At 40.4% G+C, this 13,897-nt stretch overlaps 1 protein-coding gene across 5 annotated transcripts in view; it reads left to right on the top strand.

The window, feature by feature from the left end:
• ARID5B (AT-rich interaction domain 5B) overlaps nucleotides 1-13,897 on the top strand; it is a 117,789-nt gene that overhangs the window by 47,523 nt on the left and 56,369 nt on the right. The gene's annotated exons all lie outside the window — the stretch shown is intronic.

Raw genomic sequence — 13,897 nt, forward strand, 5'->3', positions numbered from 1 at the left:
TGCAGCTCTAAAGGACTATGCAGCCCCTTACAGCTGGGGGAGAGAATGGCAAGATTTGACACCTGATAGCAACCAGGTGATTTCACACTGGGTTTTCTTGGTGTCACATCATCCCCAGGACAGCAGATGTGCTTTGAATGTGTGGCAAAATGCATGTTGTGTAGACACCCAGAGTAACTCCAGTAATGGGTCCGGTGCGGTTTCTTTAGCAGTGTACAGAATTAAGTTTTATCCCCCGTATCACCCGATGGATGAGTTCTGTGGCTAGTACTTGAAGAGTCTGCATGGTGGTGGGTACACCTTTGCTTGCAAGACCCCCACATCTCTGCAAGGAAGCTCCTGTGGTCTCTTAGAGAAAAAAATTCTGCTGATGCGCTCGAACATGTAATGAGAGTGAGTGGGAAGGGCTTTAATAATGTTTCTGATGGGAGAGTCATCTACCTGTTTTTCTGAACTTGAGCACCCTGGCTTTGAGCTTGGTGCCCAGCTCAAGCATTGTGTCAGCAGAGAAACCCTGACTCATCTGGTGGCATTGGGGCATTTTGTAAGGTAGTGCTCCTCTGCTGCTCTGCCACTCCATTCCCAACGGCAGACAAGATCCTCACATGGTGTTGTCACTGGAGCACATGACTGCTGGGAATAGTTTTAGTTTTGTGCTGTCAAGATTTTTCAGAATCAGGCCCAAACTGTCAAGTCTGCTCACACTCACACAAAACATTACAGGCTTTGAATGAACTATGAATAAAAGTGTTGGTTGCTCTTAGGAGTGGGGGTGGTTAAAAAAATGAATGAAGTGCCCTGGAAGTTTGGTCCAATAACACACACAATAGTATCATGTTGGTTTTTATTTACTCTGAGCTCAAGCTCAGAATATAAAGTTCAGTTTTAATTGACTCTCCTTTTTATATGGGAAAGGTTATTTTAGGCTTGAAGGCGTTTGATGAGCCTACCATCTGCTTTCTGTGGAGTATTTTATTCAGGGTCATTCCTTGATTACAGGTTTGTTGAAATAGTTGGATCCATAATGTAAGTGTATCATGGAATATTAGTAATAGATGAATCAAAGAGATGTGGAGTGATGCAGAAACTACGCTTAGTGAACCATAGTGAGTGCTTTGTTCAGCCTCTGAAAGCAAACTGTGCCATTCTCTTGACCTTTGCAAGGCAATTATCTCATTATCAAACCAGAGCCACAGAAATCTTAGCCATAGAAATTAATAATGTGTACTTAAAATTTAGTTTGATTTAAGAAGCAGATTTTTTTTAATTCCTATTAAAAAAAAGAGCCACCAAAAAATCCCAAAAAACCACTGTTTAAAAGTATTTCTTATGAAAATAATGATGTAAAACTTGTAAGCCCTGCTGTTTTAAGAAGAAAAAACTGGCCAGTGTATGGTTCCATATCTGTACTGCAAAATGTATGGTGTCAATTATACTACCTTTGTTGAAGACAACAGGCAAAGTACTAGTATATCCTTTTCTTTGCTGGCAGGACAATAAAATGTACAACACTTCATTATACAAACAGTTTACATTGATATCATGTAGATTGATGTCACATGTGGAGAGTGATGACTGCTAAAGCTAAACAGAGGCAGGGTGGTACAGTAGATAAATAGATTACTCTAAGGCACTGGCATTTATCAGTCAAATCTGAGGGGATACCAGATTACAGAAATGTGACTAAAATTCTGAAAAGTTGTCTGTAAGGAGATCCAGACACATTTTGTTTGAAGGTTTTGGCTCTCTCTTACCTAGCAAATGAAATAAGTGTGCAGAAGGAACAAGATAGGAGTGCGTATTTCACCATTTTTACCTGAAATTCTCCTAACTCTTAAGCACATATGAAAGTTGAGAAATACATTCTGCTGATGTCTTTATGTGGGAAGCATTGGTTTCTGCTGTGGATGCCAAGTCTTCTTCAGAAGCATTGCTTTTGAGGCAAGTCCTACACATTGTATGTTGAAGTATTGTGCAACAGATACAGCATGTCACAGATGAGACACCAGAAACACCTTTACAAAGAGCCCCCAGCATGTAAGCTGTTGTCCTTGTTAGGCAGTTTTAATAGAAATGTTTTTCCTGGAAATATTCTCTCTACTTTCATTGTAGATTTATAACAAAAAAAAAAAAAGTTTTGTTGAGCTCTGACTTCTCCTCATACTCCTTGCCTATTTTTCCCTCTTCTGCAGGGTTTAACAAAAATAGATAAAGCAGGAAATGAAGAAGAAGAATTAAGTTTTGTTGACAATAAATAATGTTGTGTTGGTGTGGGACTTCTTAAAGCAGAAGATGTATGTAGATGCTGTCTGTGAGCTCCCACAGGTAGGGCTGGAAGGGATGTGATGAGGCTTTGGGCAGTCCTGTGTGGATGTTCCGTGTTTCCATAGAGCTTCTGTGAGGCTCAGGCTGTGCTAAGCTTCCCCTCCAGCTCCAGCTCAGGCTGCCACAGGTGCTACCAACACCGTGGCTACCTGTGCTTGCCTCTGCCGTGCCTGTCCGCTGCTGTATGGCATGTGCCCGAGTGGTTTAGGCAGGAATATTTAGGACCAGTTTTCTTTCACAGTCCTTTTCTGATTCTCCTCTGGCTTGGTTCAGTGGGACAGCATCCCATCTAGGAGGCTGCTGGAGAAGTGGGCTGCTGAGGAACGGGCCCAGCAGCTGGAAGACTCAAACATTTGCATGTATTTCTTTGCAGCCTGCAGACTTGCTCTCCATTTGCAGAGGAAAGACTGCTGTGAGTGGGAAGCCTCCTGCTCCCATTCTTGTTAATATAACTACTGATTAGTTAATCCAACTGCCTTGGAGGGTTCCCCTCCAGAATGCAAATAGGCTCAAAAGCTTGCTTCTGTTCAGAAAGCAGAAGACATAAACCATGCTTGGATGTCTTGATAGCCAAAGTTCTGGCTATGACCACAGTCAGACTGCACATGTATTCCTCTCCTGAAATAAGAGCAATTAGAGGTCCTCACCAGCATGAAGCAGTCCAGGTGGATAATGAAATGAACATGAGCAATGAAAATGAACAATTCATTTCTCTTCAACTCGAGACATTTTTCAAAATCTTTTTCATTTATCAGCCTCTGGGGTTACTGTTACTGAATAACTTTTGTAAATGCATATCATTTACTGGCATCTGCTGTGTGGTCATATGTGCTGCAAGAGAGAAGGAATGAAAAAATTAGGTTCCTAATAATTTTCATTATAGACCAGAATGATCTAGCTGGAGGCAAAGCTGCCTGTGAGTGTTCAGAAGGTGTATCTGAAGGTCACTGGGCATAAATCAGTGCGCGCTTGTTGCTAGAGCAGCACATGTCCTCTGTATGTGCTTGTCCAAGAAAGGTGACTTCAGTTGCCAGGCTTCAGTGTGCCAGCTCCATGGCACAGAGTGGCTTCCAGGGTGCATCAATGAGCTGGGATCCAGCTGTGGTGTGAGTGATGGTGGGTTTCAGCTCCATCAGCCTCACCAGGTGAAAATCTCACACAGAAGGATTTGTCATGAAAAATATTATACATCCTGCCAGCTAAAGATGAATCCAAAGGCTGTCTTTCATTCTGTGAGGATGGGCTTGCTCTTTCTATAAACAGGAGTGTGAGAGAAAACTGAATACCTTATTTCTTGTCAATTTTAAAAATCAATTTGGTTAATTTTAAATCATTCTGGATTATTTTTATAGCACGCTGGGTTCAATATGGCATTAAACAATCTCTTTGGTCCCTGGAGTACTATAAACACATGTTCAACCCCAAAAGAAGGTTAAAAGTTTTTGGGTTTGCATGTAAAACCCAATTTTTTAATGAAACATTTCATACCAAAAAGTGAGAGAACTACAAACTACTGTGGTATAAATACAGTTTTTGCTCTGAAAAATTAACCATCTTCGTTTGGCCATAACATGAGCAATGCAGAGGGAAACTGCTCATTGAAAAAAAACCGTGTGCAAAAGGGCATTGCAGGCCCCACTTATCTCCTCTCCCCATCCCCCAAACCAAACTTAACAATATATTGCTTGCTAGGGGAAAAGTTATCTCCATTAAAATGCAAACCTCAAAACCTTCAACAACTCATCTCTCCCTATAAAACAATGAAGAAGGCAGTTTGTCTCACTTCCAGGGCTGGCAGGGAGTGGTTGCGAATGAGGAGTGACTTACCAGTCCTGCCAGCTGCTGGAGTTTCTGAGCCAACAATTTCAGGGCTTACCCTCCGTCTTGTCATTGGCCAGGGAAGCCATGGAAGAGCAGCATTATGAAGGTGAAAGGACTTTTTAGGGATGGGTCATGTGCCAGACAAATTCTGTGGCATGGAGGCTGGTGACTTCAGGGTATAGAGTGCTACCATTAGTCCTGGTGTAGCTGAAATTTGGTCTTTGCTCTCATTATGCATCTTAGTTTACAGAAGTTTGTGACTCAGATAAAATCAGTTGTTTGAGGGAAAAACATAACAAAATAAAACCTTGGCAGAGAATGAGTCTTTAAAACAAACAAAAGAAAGGATGGAAGAATGTTTCCAGTCTAAATGAAATACAGTTTTCCTGTTGATGACTTACTTTATTTGTGTGAGTCAAAGAGTCAAAGTTGGCTTTTCTTTTTAAACTAGCTCTAGTACAAAAATTGTACTTGGGCTGACTAAGTGTTTTTTTAAAGTTTTTTCAGCTGATGTAAAGTATCAGCATTTTTGCTGTTGTTTCTTTTAGCTACCTGCAGGATAATTTATATTAGTGAAATTCAGAAAAACCTGAAGTTTCCATATAGATGCTTCAGACTTCTTTGTTTTAATATTAACAAATATGATATTAGAGTGGAATTGGTGTTAGTGCTACTCTGCAAAGACTGGAATGTTTAAAACATTTAGAACTGCAATAGGAGGAGTATGGAGACTTTTTATTAGCATGGATACTGGAAGCTCCTTAGATGGAGCTTTACAGTGGCATCTCCAACAGTCTGAAAAATATGCAAATGTTTTCCAAGGTCCTGGGCAGGGTGGCTTAGCTAAATATTTCAAATTTTAGGTCTCCCAAAACAAAAACAGGACATAGCTGGAGGGGAAGTAGTGATTAATGCATAATAGTGCTATATACAATATAGATAAATGTACATTTCCTCTTCCCTCCCACCCCACCTCTGCAAACATAAGCTTTTAGCTTGAAAAAGCAAATCTGGAAATGTTCTGGATTCTGGTCAGATTTCTTTCGTATTTTGTTAATTCAACTGCAGAGCAAGATATTAATGATCCCCAGATGTTGTTTATAATGATTGATTTTTCAGTTGTGAAAAAATACTTGGAGTTTTTTTTTAAACAATTGATATTTTCTAGTGTGCTCTGCAGCATTTGAATAAAATGTCTGAAGGCAGAGCTGTTTATGTGCCCAACATAATTGCTTCTGTTAAGTGATTTCTTCATTCTTAACATTTTTAGCTCTAATTGCTTTTTCCCCATACATCTAAAAATAAATATTTGCAAGTTTTGCATTCTGTCACTCATTGAAATGCATAAAATATTTGTATACTCAAAGCAAAAAGGCACTGATAAGGGGTCACATTCTGCTTTCCTTAGTGGCGTAAATCCAACATAACTCGATCCACTTCTGTGGCTGTTACTCAAGATTTTCACCAGTTAACCAGAGACAGAATCTCACCCAATGTTAACAGCAAGCTGTTAAGTGAACATAAGTAATGTGTAGTAAAGTAAGATAAAATACCTTCCTGTCTGCAAGAACTTCAGTAGAAACAAATTCTGTTAGCTTCTACTGCTTTTTATGTTTTTTAGTGCATTTTCACTTGCAACCATAGTTGTAACCAGGATAAATACTAAGATTATTTTTCACTATATAATCAAAACTCCTTAATGGAGAACACTGATTTTGTTTGGGTTGCATGTTCCCGCTGCCCTTAGGAAGGCAGCAGATGCTGAGTGGAGGGGCAGGTACTGCCTGAAAAGCTGCTTCTGTCCATTCCCTCAAGCCCCTCAGCGTCCCTTCTCAGCCGGGGCTGGTGGTGGCTGTCAGCCCTACACAGAGCAGGGGAGCTGCCGAGAGGCCTGTGGCAGCTGCCGGTGTCACTTCGAGACAGCTGCTCCCATGGCAGGGTTCTTGGGAATTGGGTGTGGCTCCTTACTTCTTCAGGTGCCATTGGGTAGCAGCCTGGGAGAGAGGGGGCTTATGCCATGTGCTTGCAGCGACTGCATGGGGCTGTGACCCAGCTGCTTGAGAAGCATCAGGGCTGTGAACCATGGGGTGCCCAGTATGGCCTGGGCTGGGAAAGCCCTGGCTTTGGGGCTCTCACTGGACAGGAGGTGAGAGATCCTCACTCCTGAGAGTGCCTGTGGCAGACTCAAGGGCCTGGATGTGCCCACAACTTCTTTTTATTTTCTAGCTTAGTGATTCTGTGAGGGTATTGTGGGGTTTAAATGTTTTACCAGGCAGAGTTCAGCAGAGAATTAATGTGTAGTTCCAGCAAACGAGGGGTTTGTGAGTGAGCTGCTCTTTGCCTGATAAATGTAACCCATTGCCTGCGTTCTGTCATCTATTACACACACATTTATTGGTGTCCATTCAATAAATGATTGTAGGTGTACGTTACTAATTCTTCCTGTATAAGATTTCCACTTGATGGCTGGTTTTACAATTCAGCTATCAAAATCATGTTTTGTGATCATAGCAAAAAGTAAGCGATGCTGTGTTCACCATATTTGTGAGCCGTGTCCATCACAGATAGTCTCATCTGGAGCCATCTCTTTTGCCTCATATGCCTTCGTTAGTGCATCCTTGTTTGACTGTTCCCCTGGTTTCAGTGCCTCCCTTGGACCACCAGGCCCACTCAGACTCTGAAGCTGTGTCTCAGAACTTTGGGCCTGCTGGCATCCCAAGCATCATGAGCAGCATCCCTGAGGTGTCGGGACTCAGCAGTGGCAGCGAGCAGGGGAGACCTTTATGGCCAGGGAAGGGCCCCCATTCCCGTACAATGGAAAAGTGGTTTGTGTCAGAATATGGTCACATTCTTCTGATTAAACCCACTCAAAAAAGACAACATTGTAATATTTTCCAATGACTGTTTATCATGAATTACGTCAGCCTCAGTTTAAATTGCTATTATTTCTCCTTAATGCTTCTTGGTGCCTGCATAATTTACAGCATTGGCAGCTGCGGGACTATGAAATAACCTTTCACAACCACCATACAATAGTAAAGAACATGAAGTTTTTGTTGTTAATTATTATGGGACTCCTTTAACTTTTTTACAAAGTGACATAAAATATTGTTGAGGTATTTATGGTTAAAGCTACTTTTACGTGGATCTATTTTGCTTCTGGCTAGTTCTTAACTAAAGCAGTCATTTGTGGTTATTATGCCTAGGGAGATATTATGTCAGAACTGGTTTAAGAGTATTATTATGTATCACATGTCATATATTACATGTCAGCACTTGAGGCTGTCTTTCAATAAAAACAAATGTAATTTTAGTTAATGGTCTTTTAGGTATAGGCCATTTGTAAACTTACCTGAGTTCATTCGAAGGTATACTAAAAAGCTTTGTTCTCAGGGAGTGCACTTGGGTAATTTCATTTTGGCTTGAGATGGAATTACCAAAATATTTATCATTATTTCAATCAGAGGTGCTGCCTCTAAAGAGCGAATAGTTTCCCAATACCGAGGTTAATGTACGCATTTTTAAGGAGCTGTAACTGTTACTCATTACTTTGTTTACTTTTCCCCCCTTTGGAGCTCATGCTTCCCAGGTTCCCTACTGGTCAGGCTGATAGGAGTATCCCGGGCAACTAAGCCACCTAATGATGATACTTCACTGTGCTGCTTAAATGAATAGTTTATACCTTCTACATAATCCGTGGGTGAAGGGGGGGAGAAGTTAGAGGTTGAAGGTGAGTTCTGGGTTTCTTTGAAGTTGCATTTCAAATTTGGAAAATGCAAACTTACACAAAGCAAACTTCGAATTGATATGTCATTCCCCTTGGTTCCAAATACTATGCATATTTTCCAGTACTTATTTAAAGCAAGAAGTGAAGCATATAGGGTGTGCCAGAAAGTTTACACAAAGAATGAAAACACATAAATGACTCATGAGAACTTTTTCTGTGGTTCTTTTTTTTGTTATTGTTCTTAATGCATAATTATTTAATTACTGGTAAAAAAAAGACGAAAAAAAAAATCATGATTTCTCTCTTCCTCCCTCTTCCCTCCCCCCACCCAAATCTGTGCTTGAGCACCATAAAAATGATCAAAGCCTCTATTTGTCTCCAGTTGCATTTTCCTCCATGGGATTGCTCGTTTTGGTGACTCTATTGTAAGAAACTGAAACTCTGCTGGGGGAAAAAAAATCGGTTTCTGTCACCCTGTAAATGCTTGGGCCAAAGAAGTGAAGATGCAAACATGAAACTGATAAAGCAAGCAAGGAGCAGGGTAAGGATTTTGTGTGTTGCTAAAGTGAAATTTAATAAGGGGAACATAAACTGCAGCTAAACTTGCCTGGATGCCATGAGATTTTTTAATATTAGGCAGCATGCTTGATTTCCCAGGAAATGAGTGAGCAATCTGAATTTAGAGTTGTCTGGCAGGGGGAGGGGGTGTTTCGTTCTCTTTTTCAATCAAAGGCATTTCACAAGCCGATTGCATGTGAAAGGGGAATCTTTCATTACGTAAGAATGTAACAAACTTTTCCGTTTAATGAATGAATATTAGGTATTTCAGGAGCCCATAAAAGATGGTAAAAGAGAGAGACAGAGCTGACGTCTGAGAGATTTTAATAAAGATTGAAGTTAGAAGTGAAAAGGTCAAAGTGCCATTTGTTGAGCCCCTGCTTCTGGCATGGTTTCAAAGCTCGAAGTGCTGACTGGGGGGCTGTGATGTGTGTTAATGAACAGTTGTGGCACTTAACTGAGATCATGGGTTGGTCACATGAATATATATAAAAGATATGAGTGAACATTTTCCCCCTTTTTGCAGCAGTTGGGCTCTTGGAAGGACTAAACAATTAAAAGAAATGTTTGAAATGTTTGAACACCACATTAAGTCCCCTAGTCTGTAAGGAAAATGAGCTATGAATAATAGAATACTGCTCTAGTTAAATATAGTTATTCAGAATTGTTTTTAGCTACAGATGTTATGCCATTTTAGAAACTTAGACTAAATAATGTCAGATCTTGTTTGCTTTTTTAGTATGTTATTCATTTATTGGGAAATTCAAAATTTAAAACAGCTGGGAAAGGGTTTGGTGTTCACTAAGTAATCTTTAAAATGTGTACATTTCAGTCTTACTCTTACAGTGCTGTTTAGAAATGACTGAATTATATATTACAGTTACAAAGTTCTGTAAACATGCTCTACCATGTAGATGACAGGGAAACATGAAATGGAAAAATGAGATAATTTTGGAGCCAAATTTTATGTATTACAGACTTGATAAAACAGCAAATGGCTTTCTCAATTTAAATAATTTGTAACTTTCCAGGAACGTGCGTGGATGTTATGAACAGTATGTCTAAAATAGCAGCAGAAAAGAATGTTCATTCTCCTTTAATTCTCCCTTTGATGTTTATGTCAAAACGAAGGAGTTAATTTATCTAAGAGTTTCACTGCATGAGTTGGACTGTACAAAACCAATCATGTAGAAATAATAGACTACCATTGGAAGTGCTGTACTATTGCAGTTTTAATAGCTCTTCAGTTCTGCTCAACAATTAGTCCATACATTTTATAGCTGTATCTTTAAGAAACTGGCACACTCAGCAAAATCACATTAATTGGGAGATGATGCAATGTGGAGAGAAATCAAAGTAAGAAAATTAATTGAAAAATAGTGTTTTGTTCAGGTTTGGGTTTGTTTTCTTTTAAAATTTTAAACACTGCAGTAGTAATTGCTGGTGGGTGAGACTTGTGCAGAATTTAAATTCCACGTGGCTGGGTTTTTGTGAATTTGCTTTTAAATCAAATTGCAGAAGAGGCAAAATAGGTCATTAAAATTCTTGCTATAGTTTTCTCTCTCTGAAATCAAGTGAGGGTATTAAGGGGGATCCAGAGTAGGGCTTTTTCTGTCTATTGACACTAGTGCTGTTTAAGTTCACATTACCTGTCAGCATCTTTGTAAACTTGATCAGACAGATCACGGACAATTAGTTTATCATTTACACAAATAGCTTAAGAGACCTCAGCAAACCCTTTTTCCTTGTGTCTATAGCCAGTGGATGCTGGTAGTTTCTTTCTAGGACCTTGTTTTTATGCCTAAGTCCTGAAAGTGAAGGCAAATTTTAGTAAAAGAAGTAGTGTTGGGTTTTTTGTAGGGTTATCATTGGCAATTATGACTTTTTTGTGATTTTTTTTTTTTTAGTTAATTTATTGTCCGTGATGGGCTAAAGGCGAGTGGAGCAGTCATAGTTTACATTTCAGCTGAAGTTTGGGCCTCATTATTAGATACAGGTGAATCTTGGTCTTTCAGTGATCTGGCAGCATTTCCGTGTGCCTCAGGGCTGTTGTGTTGGTCTTAATGGCATAAATTACTTGGGGATAATGATAGATAACCAGTTGATTGGAGTAGGAGAGCAAACCTGGTTCTTGGATTAATAAGCAGGGAATAGAGAGAAGAAATAGAGAGGTGTTACTACTCCTGCCTCTAATGCTGGAGGAAATCATTATCAACCCCCTAAGAGCTAACATTTTTGGTTAGTCAGTCAAATGATGATGGCTTGCTGCAAAAAGGGTGGTACAATTTCATGGAATAACTGCACTACTAATACTCAAATGTATTATTCTGAATTATGGGCTTGTAGAGGAACATGGAAGAGCAGGAAGTTTTATTGAGGAGGTTTTTCCCTACTTTTATCTTTGTGCCTCATTCTGATGCCTGTGCTTTGCATATGCAAATACTGGACAGGGTTAAGGAAGGACCCAAAAAGCAATTCATGGGACAGAAAACTTGCTTTTAAGTGGAAGACTGAAGAATGTCACTCCATTGAGTTCACAGAGGAGAAGACTAAGAAGGGGCCCAATCACAGTCTGTTAGTACTTCCATAAGGAGAAGACCTGTGGCAGTAGAGGGCTCTGTAATTTTGCAAACAGACACATAGCAGGACCCCATGCTTCAAAGTGGAAGCAGATAAATTAATGCTGAAACTAAGGCACAGTTACCTAGCAGTGAGGGGTAATTAACCATAGGAACAACTTAGCTAGGAGTAGCATAGATTCTTTATTACTTGAATCCTTTAAATCAAGACTGCTTTGCAAAAGACATGACCCTTACTCAAGGAAGAGGTACTGTCTTCATCCAGTAGTCACTCTGCTGTATAGGCAATATCTGCAGAAGGTAAACAAGGCACTAATATCCTACTAATTCCTTTCAGGCCTTAAAAACTGTAATTTTATTAATGTATGTAATTTATAGCCTCTAGGCCAGTAGAGGCTAGATTGTGCTGGATCTTGTGTCCATTACATGATAAAACAATCCTTCAAAGATTTTCTTGCACTCTTAATTAGATAAGGCAGAGCTTTGCATCTGTTCTGTAGATGGGAGACTGAGGAACAGGATTATGGAGGAAGCTGGTGTGTTGGGACTGTCTTCACTGATCCACACTGCTGGCTGTTGATAGCCTGTGTCCTCTGGTTCTCCTTGCCTTTCCCCATCCACCATGAGCAGTTGCCTGCCTCAGAGCACTGACCAGGCAGTGTGCTCCTCTGCTCTGGGGTCTGATCAATCCCTGGCCTGTTCTCTCTTTGGGAGATCAGCTCAGGGAGAATTTTAGGTCTATTTTAGGCCACTTTTAGTAACTTCTGCAAAGGGCTGTCTCCTCAGGTGAAGTATGGAAAATGTAACTCAGTAGCATCTCATTTAAATGTGTGGCAACACAGTGCAAGATCATCTGCAGACTTACAGTACCTACTTCATGAGTCTTCCCCGACGGGTCCCTCACAGACATCTCTGGTCACCTTAGCCTTGTAATAGCTTTAAAGGGATGTTAACTAAAAGGAAGGTGTTAGAAACAAGTGAATAGTAGAAGAGAATGAATTTATTTGAAATCACCAGTTTCAGGTCACAGAAAGGGTAAGAGAATATGTGAAAACACTAATGGTGGTTATCCTCCTAACATGGGTGATATTCACAGACAGTGCTGCTGCTTCAAAAGAGAGGTACTGTGCGATCTTCCAGCTCTGTCATCACCCTCCTGTGTTTCACTCTGGATTTGCAACTGTAGAAGAAGTTGAACTCCCAGTGAAAAACAGCTCTATGCTGTGGGGTGGCATGTTTACTTTAAGTAGGTGTTGATGATTCTGCTTCTCACTTCCCTGATGAAATAAGTCCCTTCACCTTCAAGTCTTACAAACCTCAGCTGAACTTTGCTGAGTTGAGCCTGTGTCCCATTACATACTTCCACAGAGGTAGAGCACAAGCTTGAAAAATGGAAAAGATTGTTCCCAGGGTCTTGAGCAGCTCTTAGCTCAGAATACCATGTTCAAAATTAGTAATATAGTTGCCCTCATTCTTTTATAGCATCCCGATTTTGCAATGAACCATAATCGTTCTACTCATCTGCCAGAAAATGATGGTTCTTCAGGGGGTTTTTGGTGCTGGTTGTTTTGAAAGGCAGCCTGTAATTAAGATGAATACATGTACATTGTGAATGTTTAGTTACGGTAGAGATGGGGTTTTTATAAAACAACCCCCCCTCAAAAAATTACCTAGCTGCAAATCCTTGCAGTTACTTAGTTTAGAAGTTTAAGTCAATTTATGGAAGTCTGTGTTTACTGTCTTTAGAGCTTGATCATGACATTGGAATGTATTTTGGAAAAAAAGACCCTATAAAATGAAGTCCACATTTATGGGTAAGGAGCACAGAACACTCAGGATCAGCAGTGAGACTACAGTATCTCTTTGAAGTGTAGCAAAGAGGAGTACTTGCTGGAGCCATGTTTGGTTTAGAAGGTACTGAATGGATACACTCCCTGCCTTCAAACACCGTAACAGCAGCTGGACCCAACGCAATTAATTTCATGAAAATGTGGACTGTGATATCCCAATGACAGCAGTCAGAAGATAAAACTAGATCTGAAGCACTTAATTTAAAATAAAACTTTATAATAAAGTCAGGTCTGCTAAGATGCTGCTTTTGTGCTGCGCTGCATGTGAGTAATCTGAATGACTCATCTGGCCTCTGACATACTGCAGCCTTCAACATTCCCAGCCACGAGTGTTGCCCTTCATAAAGGAAATATCCTATTTTTGGTATGGCAGTGTCCTCAGTTTTAAAGAATTTTCCTCTTTTAAAGTGCTCATACAATTAATGCCTCATGCATGTATTCAACAATAGTTGCCTAGCAACCATCAGAAATATTCGGGAGAGCAAAGGAAGCCAAGATGAATGAGCAGTAACATCAGCTCCCATTTCAGGTGAGCTGGAGAAGGCATCAGGGCTGTGCTGACTGGGTCTAAGCATGCAGATCCATGAAAATCAGACAGTCTCAAAGTAGCAAATACAAGCTCCAATTGGCATGTCAGTCAAAGGCAGAGAGGAGGTGGGTCATGCAGCCAGATGCAGTTGCAGGAGGCTGCAGTTGGCTGGCAGTTTTCAGAAGCCTAGACCAAAGCAAGGTAACAATGGTTAAAATAGGTTACAGAGAGTCAATAAAAACTCCTTAGTGACTGAAGAGAGTTTTGCCACCTTGTCTTGCATTCCACCTGCAGCTAGAGAATGGGTGAGGTTTCTGCTTCCTTTGGTAAGAGCATTTGGCCATGGGTATAAGCTGCAGGCAAACCCCTTGGTAGGGCTTGGCTCCAGCCCTTCTCTTGCATTGCCACCTGATTCCCACTTCTTGCTGCATTTTAATTCTGGCGTAACTTCTACCTCACACAAGGTTGTCTCATTCTGAGACAACTGAGTCAAGTCCTTCATGCTTTT

This window comes from Corvus hawaiiensis, chromosome 8, assembly GCF_020740725.1.
Source record: "Corvus hawaiiensis isolate bCorHaw1 chromosome 8, bCorHaw1.pri.cur, whole genome shotgun sequence".
Taxonomy (NCBI): Eukaryota; Metazoa; Chordata; class Aves; order Passeriformes; family Corvidae; genus Corvus; species Corvus hawaiiensis.